The sequence below is a fragment of the Lithobates pipiens genome, unplaced genomic scaffold (assembly GCF_037356315.1).
Source record: "Lithobates pipiens isolate NorthernLeopardFrog02 unplaced genomic scaffold, aLitPip1_a1.2 Scaffold_35, whole genome shotgun sequence".
NCBI classification, from domain to species: domain Eukaryota; kingdom Metazoa; phylum Chordata; class Amphibia; order Anura; family Ranidae; genus Lithobates; species Lithobates pipiens.
The window spans coordinates 11,779,831-11,792,846 of record NW_027507811.1 but is presented as its reverse complement, the minus strand read 5'-3'; the positions used below and the strand labels follow the sequence as shown (position 1 = coordinate 11,792,846).

The 13,016-nt window shown below is 47.9% G+C and overlaps 1 protein-coding gene across 1 annotated transcript in view; it reads left to right on the top strand.

The window, feature by feature from the left end:
* Window positions 1-13,016, top strand: part of LOC143955491 (uncharacterized) — a 75,487-nt gene that overhangs the window by 43,304 nt on the left and 19,167 nt on the right. The window lies entirely within an intron of this gene.

Genomic DNA, 13,016 nt, shown 5'->3' with positions numbered 1-13,016 from the left:
GGCCATGGCCTGTTGGCTGTGGCCTGTGGGTCCTGCTGGGAGCTGGCCATGGCCTGTGGGTTCTGCTGGGAGCTGGCCATGGCCTGTTGGCTGTGGCCTGTGGGTCCTGCTGGGAGCTGGCCATGGCCTGTGGGTCCTGCTGAGAGCTGGCCATGGCCTGTAGCTTCTGCTGGGAGCTGGCCATGGCCTGTTGGCTGTGGCCTGTGGGTCCTGCTGAGAGCTGGCTGTGGCCTGTGGGTCCTGCTGAGAGCTGGCCATGGCCTGTGGGTCCTGCTGAGAGCTGGCCATGGCCTGTGGATCCTGCTGAGAGCTGGCCATGGCCTGTGGGTCCTGCTGAGAGTTGGCCATGGCCTGTGGGTTCTGCTGGGAGCTGGCCATGGCCTGTTGGCTATGGCCTGTGGGTCCTGCTGGGAGCTGGCCATGGCCTGTGGGTCCTGCTGGCCATAGCCTGTGGGTCCTGCTGGGAGCTGGCCATGGCCTGTGGGTTCTGCTGGGAGCTGGCCATGGCCTGTTGGCTGTGGCCTGTGGGTCCTGCTGGGAGCTGGCCATGGCCTGTGGGTCCTGCTGAGAGCTGGCCATGGCCTGTGGGTTCTGCTGGGAGCTGGCCATGGCCTGTTGGCTGTGGCCTGTGGGTCCTGCTGGGAGCTGGCCATGGCCTGTGGGTCCTGCTGAGAGCTGGCCATGGCCTGTAGCTTCTGCTGGGAGCTGGCCATGGCCTGTTGGCTGTGGCCTGTGGGTCCTGCTGAGAGCTGGCCATGGCCTGTGGGTCCTGCTGAGAGCTGGCCATGGCCTGTGGGTCCTGCTGAGAGCTGGCCATGGCCTGTGGGTTCTGCTGGGAGCTGGCCATGGCCTGTGGGTCCTGCTGGGAGCTGGCCATGGCCTGTGGGTCCTGCTGGCCATAGCCTGTGGGTCCTGCTGAGAGCTGGCCATGGCCTGTGGGTTCTGCTGGGAGCTGGCCATGGCCTGTTGGCTATGGCCTGTGGGTCCTGCTGGGAGCTGGCCATGGCCTGTGGGTTCTGCTGGGAGCTTACCATGGCCTGTTGGCTATGGCCTGTGGGTCCTGCTGGGAGCTGGCCATGGCCTGTTGGTCCTGCTGGCCATAGCCTGTGGGTCCTGCTGGGAGCTGGCCATGGCCTGTTGGCTATGGCCTGTGGGTCCTGCTGGGAGCTGGCCATGGCCTGTGGGTTCTGCTGGGAGTTGGCCATGGCCTGTTGGCTATGGCCTGTGGGTCCTGCTGGGAGTTGCCCATGGTCTTTGGGTAGTTGTAATTATGAAGAAGAAGAAGAAATAATAAGTTTATTATATTCTGATGGAAATGTTAAATTTCAAGCAGGCCTCAGAACAGAGGTTGTGCAATAGTTGAACTGTTACCCTCTTGGACCCATTTAAAGCAAAATAGGTGAGCTCGGCAAAATAGCTGAATTTGGCGCCGTTCTCCGTCCCCGTCCGTCGCAATGTTCGCAGGGAACGGAGCCTGGCTCCCTGATGAATCAAGCCGCTCACACCGCGGGGAGACCTTGCTGGATCCAGGGGACAAGGTAAGGAAGCTCATCCTGGATCCTGCGATGCGATCCTGAGTTTGGCTCGGGGTTACCGCTTTTGGTTGTGAAATTCCACCCCGAGCCAGACTCGGGGAATACCACCAGGGAGGTTAAAAGATAGTTCAGAACAAATTTTTCTGCTCTCGGACACGCCTAGTGGTTGAAGGTGATATTACCTGAAATTCATCAAATAAATTCGATTTTTCTTAACCAATAGAAAAGAAGACATTCCTGTTGCGCTGAGCCTACTATAATTTTTATGATCTTATTGTCGGAGATGGTATTTAGAAGCAAGAGAGATGCCATGAAGGGACACTCACACTCAAGAACATTCAGAAACACCTGATTACCATCAATCATAGACACAGACACCATTCATCTGCTCACACTTTTACATTCATGGAGATTCCTGAACACTTTGTTTTGGAACTCGGAGGTTGCAAGAAGTAATTCCTCTTCGGCCTTGTACACACGGTCGGAGATTCCGATGGAATGTGTCCTATCGGACCGTTTTGTCGGATATTCTGACTGTGTGTGGTCCTCCAACTTGCCAGTAAAATTTTCCGACAAAATGCTCCTATCGGACATACTCTGATCATGTGTAGCCTACTCCGACGGACAAAGTGCCACGCATGCTCAGATCAAATTCCTAGACCAAAGCTATTGGCTACTAGCCTGAACGTAGTCCCGTCGTAACGAAATAACGTCATCACGTTCTGTACAATCGGATTTTCCGACAACTTTGTCCGACCGTGTGTATGCAACATCACTTCCGGACCTCTTCCGGAATTAATCCGTCGGAATAACGGATTTGGTTGTCGGAATCTCCGACCGTGTGTACAAGGGCTTTAAGAGTATCCATCTTGAAAGCCACGGCAGCCATTCTAAAAACTCTGGTAACCAGCAATTCAGACCAGTAGCCGCTTTGGAACGGGTAATTATGTCGTGGTGATTTTATCTGATATTCATTTGTGTTCTATTGAGTTTTATACAACTGATCATTTTTCTCCCGAATCAATAACCGCCTTGTAGATTTTCCTCTAAAGACTACATTTTCAATATATTTTTCATTTTGAATAGTTTCCATTTTATGAGATAATAAACGTCCCATTTTATTTCACGCTGTTAACCACTTACTTACCTGCAGTATAGTAACGGTTACATAGTTACATAGTTACATAGTTAGTCAGGTTGAAAAAAGACACAAGTCCATCCAGTTCAACCTTAAAAACAAATAAATAAAATAAAAAATAATCGTACAATCCAGATACCCAATTTTATGCCCACAATTGATCCAGAGGAAGGCGAAAAAAAACCCCAGCAGAGCATGCTCCAATTTGCTACAGCAGGGGAAAAAAATTCCTTCCTGATCCCCCAATAGGCGATCGGATTTTCCCTGGATCAACTTTACCTATGTTAGTACCTAGTTACATTATGTACCATCAGGAAAGTATCCAGGCCTTTCTTAAAGCAATCTACTGAACTGGCCAGAACCATCTCTGGCGGGGAGTCTATTCCACATTTTCACAGCTCTAACTGTGAAGAAACCTTTCCGTACTTGAAGATGAAATCTCTTTTCCTCTAGACGTAAAGAGTGCCCCCGTGTCCTCTGGGTTGACCGTACAGAGAACAACTCAACACCAAGTTCACTATATGGACCCCTAATGTATTTGAACATGTTGATCATATCCCCCCTTAATCTCCTCTTCTCAAGAGTGAATAAATTTAGTTCCTCTAATCTCTCCTCATAGCTGAGTTCCTCCATGCCTCTTATCAGTTTGGTTGCCCTTCTCTGCACTTTTTCCAGTTCCCCGATATCCCTTTTGAGAACTGGTGCCCAAAACTGAACGGCATATTCCAGGTGAGGTCTTACTAATGATTTGAACAGGGGCAAAATGATATCTCTCTCTCTGGAGTCCATACCTCTCTTATACAGGAAAGGACTCTGCTCGCTTTGGAAACAGCAGCTTGGCATTGCATGTTGTTATTGAGCTTATGGTCTACCAAAACCCCCAGATCCTTCTCCACTATGGATTCCCCCAGTTGAATTTGTGAAATATAGACTCTCTGTCTAATGGTCATTTTACAAGGTTATTGATTCTACAGGGAAGTTTATCACTGTTGTATCACATCAAAGGTACTACACTCCAACTTAGCGGGTGTTTCAATTGACATTCAAGATTTTATGTAACGCAATCGGTATTTTAATTTTTTTATGTAACGTTTGCTTATGTCAACCAATATATATAACTATTTTTGTATGATTGCATGTCTTTTTTAGACTGTGGTCATAATGGATTGAAATTGTATCTTAAAAATATCATCGTTACAAATTAGTTAATTACAAATACTGTGCAGGAAAACTTTCCTTAATAAGCACAACCTGGCCTGTTGGTCCTGCTGGCCGTGGTCTGTGGGTCCTGCTGGGAGCTGGCCATGGGCTGTTGGTTCTGCTAGCCATGGCCTGTGGGTCCTACTGGGAGCTGGCCATGGCCTGTGGGTCCTACTGGGAGCTGGCCATGGCCTGTGGGTCCTGCTGAGAGCTAGCCATGGCCTGTGGGTCCTACTGAGAGCTGGTCATGGCCTGTGGGTTCTGCTGGGAGCTGGCCATGGCCTGTTGGCTATGGCCTGTGGGTTCTGCTGGGAGCTGGCCATGGCCTGTTGGCTATGGCCTGTGGGTTCTGCTGGGAGCTGGCCATGGCCTGTTGGCTATGGCCTGTGGGTCCTGCTGGGAGCTGGCCATGGCCTGTTGGCTATGGCCTGTGGGTCCTGCTGGGAGCTGGCCATGGCCTGTGGGTTCTGCTGGGAGCTTACCATGGCCTGTTGGCTATGGCCTGTGGGTCCTGCTGGGAGCTGGCCATGGCCTGTTGGTCCTGCTGGCCATAGCCTGTGGGTCCTGCTGGGAGCTGGCCATAGCCTGTGGGTCCTGCTGGGAGCTGGCCATGGCCTGTGGGTTCTGCTGGGAGCTGGCCATGGCCTGTTGGCTATGGCCTGTGGGTCCTGCTGGGAGCTGGCCATGGCCTGTTGGCTATGGCCTGTGGGTCCTGCTGGGAGCTGGCCATGGCCTGTTGGTTCTGCTGGCCATGGCCTGTTGGTTCTGCTGCCCATGGCCTGTGGTTCCTGCAGGGAGCTGGCCATGGCCTGTGGGTCCTGCTGGGAGCTGGCCATGGCCTATTGGTCCTGGACTCCTGGTGGCCATGGCCTGTGGGTCCTGCTGGGAGCTAGCCATGGGCTGTTGGTTCTGCTGGCCATGACCTGTGGGCAGGGCAGGACTTAGGGTGGTGGGGGCCCCTGGGCTTGAGTCACTTTTGGGCCCTACCTTCTATGCATTACCGTATTTATCAGTGTATAACATGCGCCGGCGTATAACATAAACCCAAAGTTTAGGAGGGAATTTTAAGGAAAAAAACTTTTAGGAGGGAAGTTTAAGGAAAAAACTTACATTTAAATGCCCATCAATGCAGCCTTATCAGTGTCCATCTGAAGCCTTGCCCATCCATCGGCAGCCTTGTCCAGTGTCATTGCAGCATTGAAGTTTAAAAATGGCTCTCGGGTCCTCTCGGCGGTGTAACGACACATCGCAGTTTGCTACAGAAGTGACGTTCCGTCGCCACCATCTTGGTACACCCCACACTCGTCCACAGTACAGATACACTAAGAAGGGGGAAAGCGGACATGTTGTTACACCCGCTGGAGTTTTACATTTTATACGTATTTATAACACTAAAGTCAGTTTATATAGTGAAATACGGGACTTAGAACCCTGTCTGACTACTTAGATCTTGAATTTTAAAAGCACCGTCAACCCTGCTCATCTCACAGGTTTGCTAATCTGACAGAAGTTCACTAGTTTTAAAATTCAACATCTAAGTAGTCAGGCGGAGTTGTAAGTACTGTATTTCACTATATACTAACTTTAATGTTATAAATATACGTCTAAAATGCAAAACTCCCGTGGGTGTAACAACATGTTCGCTTTCTTAGTGTATCCTTACTGTGGATGAGTGTGGGGTGTAGCAAGATGGCGGCGACGTAATGTCACTTCCGTTGCAAACTGCGATGGGTCAACGAATATGTTGTTACAGCGGCTCTTGGTTCCTCTCTCAGTCCCAAGTGGAGCCGAGAGTAGCCGAGTGTACTCAGCTCGGCTCACAGTCACACCCAGTCCCTGTGTTATGGCCATCATAGGGTGGGACTGGTCGTCAATAGGAGCAGAGCCGAGTACACTCGCTTATGCATCTCAGCGGGGCCCCTATTGGGCGGGGCCCATGGGCTTGAGCCCTGTCAAGCCCAATGGTAAGTCCGGTCCTGCTGGGAGCTGGCCATGGCCTGTGGGTCCTGCTGGCCGTGGTCTGTGGGTCCTGCTGGGAGCTGGCCATGGCTTGTTGGTTCTGCTGGCTATGGCCTGTGGGTCCTGCTGGGAGCTGGCCATGGCCTGTGGGTCCTTCTGGCCATGGCCTATTGGTCCTGGACTCCTGGTGGCCATGGCCTGTGGGTCCTGCTGGGAGCTGGCCATGGCTTATGGGTAGGTGGTTCAATGGGCCACTTGACTGGACTTGACCCCAGGCCTAAGGCCGCCAACCCTCCCCTGCTATGGACTAAGACTGGGATGCCGTTAAAGTTCATGTGCGTGTAAAGGCAGGTGTCCCAATAATTTTGGCAATATAGTGTGTAGTGCTATTCTTTTCACACTCTGCGGCTCCTGAGATATGGTGGCGCCTCCTGTAGAGTATTTAGGAGCAGAGTCTCCATAATCTGTGTGATCAGGACAGGATCTCTAACATGTGCAGTGCCTCCACTCAATTGGGGCTTGTGAATAGCAAGTGAAATCCCAACTGAGAAATGTATCTCCACATAGACGGTAATCCACACAGCTTTGTATTTGAAAGTCCATGTATTGAAGAAATATCATTCAGTGAACCGTCCAACATAAAGTATTTTCCGGACAGGAACATGAAATCATTAACAGTCTCTATGTATGTCTCAGTGAGGAGGAACAGCACTTACACATTCTGTTCTCTCTCAGCAACAATCCACTGTTCTCTTTCTGCCACATGTCTCTCTCTCCACCCACTTACCTCATCCTTGGTGAAAGAGAGAGCATAGCGGCCATATTGAAAAGGGCAAACAAACACTGCCACTACATGTTGTCTTATATATCCTTATACACTACAAGTGTATTAGGATATAGAGAACATACACACACACAGCACAAGGCCGAGCTCACACTACGAGGTGTTTCTCGGGGCTGCAGTCCCTCTGAGCTCCACAAGGTGGTGATCTTCTACCCAGACAGGAAGTCTCTATGTAAGACAGGAAGTGAGGTCACATACAGACAGGAAGTTCCAGGTGAGAGGCGAGTCGGGAGGAAGTAGAGTGGAGACATTGTTGGACCTGGCAGCAGAGGAGGTGATAACGTAAGATATTATCATTATTATAAAGTAGTTGTATAGCACGGACAGTTTACACAGCGCTTTACAATATGAGGGCAGACAGTACAGTTACAATACAATTCAATACAGGAGGAATCGAATGGCTCGGCTCGTTACAATCTAAGAATATTATATATATAATATATTCCTCTCCACCTTGGTGGGAGTGGAGGTGACCTCATCTATAAGGATGTACAGTACACACACAGCACAGAACAAGGTCGTGGTCATACTTAGAGACACTGCATTTTCTCTGAGCTCCACAAGGTGGTGATCTCACTTCTACCTAGACAGGAAGTGATGTCAGGTACAGACAGGAAGTTCCTGGTTAGAGGTGAGTCCGGAAGAAGTAGAGAGGAGACATTGCTGGAAATGGCAGAAAAGGAGGTAATAAGATCTTATTTTCTATTTACACCCAGTAACCCCACCCGTCATGTTCCGTCCTCTTCCTCCATAGTCGCTGTGACGTCTTTTATCTCCAGCAGATGATGATACACACATATATAGTGTGGAAACCTAGATTAACCCCTTCAGGGTCAGAACATTCCCCCACCTACGGGGCCGCAACATTTCCTTAATTTTGGAGAAAAATTCTAGTAATTTGTTCCTCTAAAGAAACAGCCCTGACAATAAATAGACATGATAATGACCATCCTGACCATACATGGTCTACAACGGGCAATTATTACACCACACAGGCAGATTTACCCCTTCAGCATCAGAACATTCCCCCAGTTACGGGGCCGGAACATTGTCTTCATTTTGTTGGTGGGTCACCTTTCCCACCAATCACCTTCTCACCTCATCGGTCTATACTAAAGGATTATATGACTTTTATTAGTAGTGGGGGATGGGGAGGATTGGAATATGTATGTCTTTATTGTAGAAGATTCAAATAGGAAGAAAGAGGGAAAATTTCATTTGTAGAAAGAATGTCCTGAAAACAAATTTTTCCATATTGATCCAAGTCTCAGATATTCATTCACACCATCCCCCACCATGATCAGGTAGACGGGTAACAATCACCGATAGGATTTATACACAAACATGTTTGTTACAACAAATGTTTTATTAACCCCTTGCCGCCGAGCGTACGCAGATGTGCATACTCGGTGTTAGGTTGCTCGTCTTCTGTAAGTAACCCCTGGTAGCCTAGGCTAGGATTGAAGGGCGGAGGTCCCTTTCACCGGTGGACAAAACATTACACATACACACTATTGTACGTGAATAATGAATGTGCCTATTGAAGCACACACAACAGTTTTATTTAGTTTGAGCAGAAGGACAGCCCTGTGGTTTAACCAATCAGGTAATTCATACATACATCGACATTTTTCTTAAACTCATGACATTATCTAAGTCAAAGGTGAAATACAGTCTTCTGATAGTTATTTCGTCATTTCAACATCTGCTGACTGACCATATTCTTGCGTAACCAGTCCTATCTTAGCTTTGTACCTCTTACCGCAGACAGATGCATCCTAATATGTCAACATCTTGCATCTTAATTCTGAACTTAGTGAAATGCACGCCTAAGCATATTATCTTAGACCTTTAACCTAGTACCGTATATCTTTTGGCAACCTTAATAAGTATTCCCTTATAATCCTTCCTTTGATCATTCTGTGATTTACATAATGATCATTCCTTTTCTAATTTAATAGCACAGGCTTCATACTCCGAACCCTTGTGCTCTTGGTTTCTATACCATACCGTTGGATCCTTAACAATGGAAGTGAGTTTCAGATCCTTCGGAGCGACCGTGTTTCCCTTTTTACATAAACATTTGATTATCTTATAACAGGCATATAAAAATAGAATGAAGAGAATCACAGTGACAATTGTCATGGCAGCATTTCGGAGCCAAGATATTAATCCCCCAAAACTAAAACTGCTCGAGAAGGGATCCCAGTTTTTTCCTATGTTCCTTGCCTCTTTCTGTAGTTTATTTACCTCTTCCCTGTGTTGGGCAATAACGTCATAGTAGTCTGGGACTTCGATGCTGGTATTATGAATCCAGGTACAGCACTCATAATCCTCAGTAGTCTCACAGAGGCCAGTAAGGGCTGCACTCATACTTTCTATAGCCAACTCATGTAGTTCTAGTTGCTTCCTAATTGCCCTAGTTTCTAGATTTAGTTTGGTTATGTCATCAGAATTTTCCTCCAGAATCTCATCAATTATGCCAGTGTAATTATTTAATCTTTTCATTAGGTCAATTCCCCACCCTGTCCAGGAAGGGAACCATGCCCAGGCCATATCTTTTTCTAAAAACAATTCTCGTTTATTACGGTGTCTAAGGGGATATCTAGGATGCATGCTGGCTTCAAGGAGGTGACTTCCCTTGTTATCCCCTAATACCCCCATAATAGGAACCAGGGCTGCAAGGTAACACCACCCCTGGGGTTTGGTTGGGATCCAGGGGTGACAGAGTTTGCCGCAGCATATATATATGGTATTTCCTAGAGCTAGGGGTCGTTTATGGAACACGTTCCTAAGAGTATCAGAAAGGCCAGAGAGCACCAGAATTGACATTAATTGGTGTATTGTAGTCTTGGTACTGGAGCTAAGAAAGTCTAAAAAGGTGGCATTTAGGGTGGGATCTGAAGTATGGAAGAAAGAAGGACTGTTAAATGATGTCATTGAAATGTTAAGTTTTGCTTGTTTGCAAACCTCGGCTCCATCTGTGGTGTTTCCCAGTCGGAAACACCAGTCTGGGAAGTGGCTTCTACCTATAATTTGGAAAGTGAGGGTTTTATTTGGACGGGTCCTAGTAACATTCGTTAGGACGATAGGGGGTGTTCCATTAAGGAGGGGGGTAAAATTCAAGGGGACTGCCATGAGAGGGATTCTAGCTGTACTGGGATGTAGCTTGCTGCAAATCCAGCATTTCTCAAAACCAGATTTTTGAGCATAGCTATATTTGAATTTTAGTAGTAACATCTTGTTAGTCAGTCCCTTAGGTGACTCATTAACGGGTACAATACTTCTACTATGTCTTTGGCCGGGGGTATTATTCATCTTAGGTGGTCCACATATCCCTTTTAATAAACCTAAATCTTCTGGATGATATATACAGTTGGCTATAAACCATGTGGGCAGGAATACAAATAGTACCAGACTACCCCAAAGGCATACAGCCTTCCCTGACACTGAAGGTAAAAACATTTCTACAAGTTCTTATGCTTGTCCTTCTTCTTCGCTATCATGTAGGGTTTCAAGGGTTAATTGTCCAATGCCTTCCTGAATCTCTTGCAGTTCCGGTCGCTGTTCGGGTGGGTCGGGTTCTCCTTCAATAGGTGGGGGGTCGGGGGTTGTGGGAAGCAGTGGGCACTTTTTCAGCCTGCTGGCGTGGATCCAGGTGTTTCCTTGGTCAGTCAGGACCGCAGTTCTGGACACCTTTTCAACCTTCCAAGGTCCAGAGTAGATTGGTCCGATCCTCTTTTTGTGGGCCAGTTGCTTGACTAGCACTTGATCTCCTGGGATGAAGGGGTGTGTTGGCTCTGTGGAAAGAGGAGAAAAGGTGACAGAAACGTGTTCGTTCATTTCATGAAGCATACTTACCAGGTTTTTCACGTACATTTCCTGTTGGGAATAAATGTCAATATCAGTGTCTTGGTCTAATGGGGGTAATTCTATGTTTGCGGGGACTCCCATCAAAATTTCAAAAGGTGAAAGTTTCGTTCTGGCATGGGGTGCCGTTCTAATCTGGAATAGCACAGAAGGGAGGTGATCAAGCCATCCCTTCATTGTGCCCCCTGTGGCCTTTTTCAATTTATCCTTTATATTTCTATTCATTCTTTCCACTACCCCTGCGCTTTGAGGGTGATAGGGGATGTGTAGTTTCCATTGCAGCCCTAACAATTTAGCCACAGCCTGGGTAACGGAGGAGCTGAATGCAGGTCCCCTATCTGACCAAATAGATGTTGGTATGCCAAACCTACAAATCCAGTTATTCAGCAAGCATTTTGCTGCTATATTGGCTGTCTCACCTGCACAGGGAGTGGCTTCAACCCAGCCTGAAAATTTATCTATGACAACGCACAGGTATCTTAAGTTCCCCTTTTGTTTTGGCATGTGTGTGAAGTCTACTTGTAAATCTGTAAGGGGACCCATTGGTGGGGGTAGATGACCATGTAGGCCATGCCGTTTGCCCTGCACATTGTTTTGAGCACAGGTAAGGCAACTTGTGGTCAGGAGTTTGACTTGTTTGTTCAAGGCGTTTGTGCAGAAAGATTTGGTGTACATAGTGGCTAAAGGGACGGCACCTATGTGTCCTGGACCATGAAGGTAGGAGAGAATTAGAATACTGCTTGCCTCAGGTATTCCCAATATCTTCCCCTCTTTTGACCACAGACCCTCTGGGTCTTTGGTCAAGCCAGCCTTCACCCAATACAAGACATCTTCCTCAGTGGCTAATGATTGCATTTGTGCCACTACAGATTTAAAGTTAGGACAGGTGAAATGATCCTTAAAGTACATGGACGTGGGGGTGGGCTCCTGGGTGGAGGACTGGGCTGCCTTTTTCGCTTCTCGGTCAGCTAAAGCATTTCCCTTGGAAAGTTTGCTATTATCTGAAGAATGTGCTTTTACTTTAATTATTGCCACCTCTTTTGGGAGCAAAATAGCCCGAAGAAGTGCCTCAATCTGGGTAGCATTGGAAATAGGTTTATTATCCGCTGTTTTAAAACCTCTTTTAGCCCATATTACTCCGAAGTCATGCACCACCCCAAATGCATATCTACTGTCAGTGTAAATGTTCACCTTCTTATCTGTAAATAAAATGCAGGCCCTGGTGAGGGCTTCCAGTTCAGCCACCTGAGCCGAAGAGGGGGGCAGTGGTTTGGCTTCTAATACCTTGTTTGGCAACTGGACTATTGCATATCCTGTTTGGAAGGTGGAATCAGAGGGACGGGAGCAACTACCGTCCACAAAAACATCGTCTGCATTGGTAATCGGTACGTCGGTGAGGTCTGGTCTTGGTGATGTGATAGACTCCACTCGTGTTATACAGTCATGAAACTGGTCTGGGTCTTGTGGTAGGCGTAACATGGAGTGCAAGAGACGGACGGCAGGGTTGTTGGCGGGAACATATTTGAGAGACAGATTGTCTGTGTTCATGAGGGAAATCTCATATCCGCTGAGTCTTTGTGAGGTCATGTGTTGGGTGTTCATGTTCTGTATGAGGTGGGTGACAGAATGTGTGGTGTAAAGTGTCATCGGGTGTCCCAAGACCATCTTGTTGGCATCTTGTACGGCCATAGCACAGGCGGCTAAATTCTGAAGGCATGATGGCATGCCTTGAACCTGAAGGGGGAGTTTTTTAGATAGGTAGGAGACAGGGCGGTAGCCTGTTCCATGCTGTTGTGTTAGCACGGCGGCAAAAGAGCTTCCTGAAACTACACAGTACAGCTGAAAAGCTTTACCATAGTCTACCAATCCCAGGGCGGGAGCATTTGACAGACTGTTTAATAGAGCTTGAAAAGCTTGTAGTCTGTCTTCAGTCCAATCTATTAATTTAGGGGCTGTCGAGCCAGTAGCCTCTCGTAGGATACCATCATAGTGAGAACAGTCAGGGATCCATTGGCGGCAATATACAATTGCACCCAAAAATGAGAGTAGGGCGGCCTTGTCTTTTGGCGGACTGAGAGCTTGTAGGGCTGCGGCACGTTTAGGTGACACCAGCCTTGTTCCTTCTCTAAGGATACAACCTAAGTATTCAACCTGGGACCGGCACCATTGCACCTTCTTCCTGGAGGCGAGGTGTCCAGCTCGGGCTAAGTGTCCCAACAGTGATGTTGAATCGACCGCACAGTCTTCAGCAGTTCGACTGCACAGGAGCAAGTCGTCCACATACTGTATCAGTACCGACCCTCGCTCAGATGTCCAAGACTTGACAGTCTCGTTGAGTACCATAGAGAAGGCGGCTGGACTGTCTACATACCCTTGCACTAAACGCGTCCAGGTTAACTGGCCCCCGGCCCAGGAGAAAGCAAACATAGGTTGGGCTTCCTCCGCAATGGGAATGCTAAAGAAAGCATTC